The 4,438-nt window shown below is 33.3% G+C and overlaps 1 non-coding gene across 1 annotated transcript; it reads right to left on the bottom strand.

Annotated features, from left to right (window-relative positions):
* Positions 1–1,046: 1,046 nt before the first annotated feature.
* LOC142863388 (U1 spliceosomal RNA) lies at positions 1,047–1,207 on the bottom strand. The gene has a single exon (XR_012914163.1). It is a non-coding gene; the product is annotated as a U1 spliceosomal RNA (small nuclear RNA).
* Positions 1,208–4,438: the final 3,231 nt, after the last annotated feature.

The following is a 4,438-nucleotide window of genomic DNA, read 5'->3' as shown; positions in this document are numbered from 1 at the left end:
CTTGGCAGAGTCTTTGGGGTTTCCTAGATATAAGATCATATCATCTGCAAAAAGCGAGAGTTTGACCTCTTCTGGCCCTATTTGGATGCCCTTGATTTCCTTCTCTTGTCTGATTTGTGCTTGCTAGGACTTCCAGCACTATGTTGAAGAGAAGTGGTGATAGAGGGAAACCTTGATAGGGTTTAAAGTAGTAATTACATTAGAATCAGGTTTTCAGTGTGGGCACTAATCCAATATAAGTGGTGTCCTTAAAAAAAGAGGAAATTTAGATATAGACAAGTAGAAGGAAGACAATGTGAAGACACAGGGAGAAGATGGCCATCTGCAAGCCAAGGAGAGAGGCTTTTGAGGAAACCAACCCATTTGTCACCTTAATCTTAGACTTTTAGCCTTGAGAATTGTGAAAAAATAAACTTTTGTTGTTTGAAGCACCCAGTTTGTTTACTCTGGCATGGCCACCCTCGTAAATTAATATAGCATGTATGGATTAGACGAAAGTAGTCAGGGATATTTGGAATTGACTGTTGCACCATTGATGGTTTTCTACTACCAGGGTTAGAGAGATACAGGCAGTTGAGGTAATATGCATCTACCAAAAAATAGAAGAATCTAGACCAAAGGCATTCCTGTTCTTTATATTTTTATTAAACTCCTATTGGACATCTCTTTGGGATGAGAGCCAGGGCCACTTTTTTAGTTACAAAGGGTGCATTTAAAATCAAAGAACAGGGTAGGCGTTCAAAATGTCAAATGCAAACTTTCTGTGTTTAGCATTTGGACATAAATGATGGACTGCTACAGAGTAGACATGGTTTTCTTTTCTCTCTCTCTCTCTCTTTTGTTCCCTTAATATTATCATTTACCATTAAGAGTTATTAGCACAATAAAAATACAAATATCCTGTTGATAACTTTTTTTATTGTGGTAAAATATACACAAGAATTACCATTTTAACCATACTTAAGGGTTAAGTTCTGTGGCGTTATGTATATTTACATGGTTGTGCAACCATCACCACCATCCCTCCTCAGACCTTTTCTTTCCTCAAGGAGAGAGTGTGAAGCAGTCTCCCCCACCACAAATTATGCAGTCCCTTTTCCACATTTGAGGAAATCACAGGAGTCAGCCTATCTGCAGTGCAATGAATAAGCCTTGCCCTGGGAAAACCACCTTTATGATTATGGTATCTCCCCTGCTAGGCAAGTATAGAATTTTTTTTTAATCTTCCCCACTCTGGTGATAACTTTTAAAATATACTTTTCCTTTTAATTTGTGGTTGGATGAATAACTAATAAGCATAGGAGGAAGTTGCCAGGGAAGTTTCATGGGTTTTTTTTTTTTTTTTTCTCTCCTTCCCAAGTCTCGTCCTTCCCTTCTTCTCTTGTCTCTCTTTTCCCCTTCTATTTTCCTTCATAGCTAATGACTCTTCACCAGTGTGGCGACAGGAATGATCAATCATTTTTCTATGCCTTCTTTCATAATGTCTTTTTCATACAGAAGTTTAAATGCTTTAAATGTTCGCAGTTACCAAAACAATGGATGTAGTCAATTTTCTTCTGGTTCATGTATGTCTACTGTTTGTATTACATTATTGCTTACTTTTCCACATTTCATTTTTTCCTACTGGGGACAATTGGTTAGTTATTCCTTTTTTTAGTTCTCTTTATCTTACTATTTTGGATTTTTTTTTTTTGTATTACCTGTTACTCCAGTGGCTACCACCTTTGTTCATAGTAAAAATATATTTATCTATTATATGAAAATAATTTACAAATAATTTCTCCTCATAATAAACTCTATTTTTCTGTTTCTTAATTTTCCAAAAAGAGATATTGGTAACAGTCTAACACTGTATCCTACTCCATTTTACTGCATTTATATATTTTTTCTGAGATATCTTAGTACTTTTAGTTCCAGATTATCATGATGTTTTACCAATATCATGTCTTTTCTATCCCAAGTACCCTTACTTGGCACTTAAATTGCATATTCCCAGGCACTATAGCATTATCCACTTATATTAAACTGTGTACATTCTAAAGTTAATTGCTCTACTCTCAGTTTCTTCTCTTACAGTGAGATCTCTGTCATAACATTTGTATATTTGGTTATAGTTACTGTTCTTCCTAAAACAATTTTTTCTTATATTTATTTAATCATGATCTTTTTATGTTTTTGTTGTTGTTGTTATTTACTTATGGATCACCTATCATTCGTAGTTCATACTCTCACATTCATTCTCCAAGTCTCTGATGTTTTTGGTAATATATATGTTTGTGTCTGTCATAACACAATTTCTATCATAAAGTAGGCATTTAATAAATGTTTCATATTTTCCACTTACCAATTGCTTTTTACCTTTTCTTTGTTGCAAAAATATAATAAAAATTCAAATAATAATTCATGTTCTTCTCTCTATCATTCTTTTTTTCTGTCTTGCCACAAAAATAAAGCAACTTAAAGCTAATAAATTAAAATCATGTACCTATAGAAACCATATTACCTGAGATTTTTATTTGGTTCATGCTTTCTTTCTTTTCCATGGTTTATTATTTCAATTGCTATTCTGAAAGGCTTCATTGTACATATGGGGCTCTCTTTTCTGATAAGCTGACTCAAGTCATTTCTGAAAGCAGGCAAGGTATATAATTTATAAATTAAACAAACAAATAAACGTTGCTTTCCTAAGTTCAAAAGGCACTCTGGTTAATAGAAAATAAATTGTAATTCACAAACCTTGAACATTCAAGATCCTTTATGCTCTGACATATTTTCTTGAGCGTACTCAGACACTGAGAATGAGAGCTATAAATGATTTCCATGGGACTCCCACAGGCTTAAGAATAATGCATTTATATAAAGATTTTTCTTATTTTTACTATTGAGGACTATAAGAAACTTTCTATTATTCTTTTGGTTGAGGACATCCACAAATTAAAAGTGCGCTGACATGAAGCCTAAAGCCAGAGACTTAACATAAATCAATCCAAATTTGAGTAAATTAAGGTGGACAGAAACACCTGCGTATCTATCCTTCTCTATTCTTCTCTCAGGATTGAATGTTCTCTTTCAAGGACAATATGCTTGGTGCTTACTGAATCCATTTTCTGTTGTTCCTTTTGTTGCCAGCTATTTATTTTAGAGTGTATTTGCTGGAGACCTTTGCATAGATTCAGTTACAACCCCATGTGAAAAAGAATATATATAGGAAAATATGAAGATTTTAGGTTTCCTTACTTCATATATAAAATTGAGGTGATTTTTATTATTCAATGTGGAGTCTAGCCAAGTACCATTTGGTAGGGTTTTAAATGATTGAATATTACATATAACACAAGCGTCAACATTTGTAATGCTGTCAATAGCATGGAAGAAGCCAGAAATGAGAGATTGAAGAACACATTGTTTTATTGGACTTTATATATTTCTGGCTTAATATGTCTGACTGGGAACTAAAGATTACTTCTCTCCACTTCATATCTCACATTCAAATGGCAGGAAAATATTTTAAAAAAACCAGAAATATTAACATAATAAGATCCTGTTTAAATCAGTACTCTGTAAAAACAATACATTTTTGTATAAAATCTAACTGGAAGCCTATTTCTTTTTATTTTAAATGAGAAAAAATATGATGTATTGTATATAACCTAATTTGCCCAACCATTTTCCTAAAACATAGCTAAAACAGAATGCAATTACCACATATAAATAAAAAAATACAATTTTAGGTTGTAATATGCTTAAACTGTTACATTTATTTACCTCTTGTGACCACTAAAATAATAATGTGTTTTTTAACAAAAAGGATAGTCAGAGGAGACCACCAAATTGAGAAATTTCTAGAAGGTACAGTACAGATAAAATTAGATGAAACCCTAATTCCAGCAGAGCTGAGGAATTTGTGGCCCATACAGAGAAAAGAAAGAATTCCATAAGATGTGACCCTAACAAGGAAAACTCTAAAATAGCAGAGTTATCAGAGGCAGCAAGGTCTGGAAGACAGTGTGAGCCATGGGTTGGTGTACAAGGTGATTAATTAATGCTTAGTGTTTTCCCACAGGTTAAAAGCTTAGCTTATTTCTCCAGATAAAGTTACAGATCTTTAGGAGGATAGTCTCTCAGTAAGCTTTAAAAGCAGAGAAAATACAAGGCCATATCCCATATAAGTTTAGGACCAGAATCAGATGCTCCAACAGTGTAAAGACAAACTTCTTCTCTTTCCTAAAGGAAAATTTAAGGAGCTGTGTTTTCTTTCCTTCTTCACTACCCCCATGTAACTCTTGGAACTTTAGTTCATTATTCACTGCTAGACAGAAAAGACACTTTGCTTAGATGTAGGAAATATGCTTTAACTTCCAATAGAAATCAAACTAAAAACTCATTCATATATATCTACAATGAGCCAAAGCTTTGTCCATAATAGATTCATAATCAT

This window comes from Microcebus murinus, chromosome 21 (assembly GCF_040939455.1).
Source record: "Microcebus murinus isolate Inina chromosome 21, M.murinus_Inina_mat1.0, whole genome shotgun sequence".
NCBI classification, from domain to species: Eukaryota; Metazoa; Chordata; class Mammalia; order Primates; family Cheirogaleidae; genus Microcebus; species Microcebus murinus.
The sequence above is the reverse complement of the archived record's forward strand: the minus strand, read 5'-3'. Positions and strand labels throughout refer to the sequence as shown.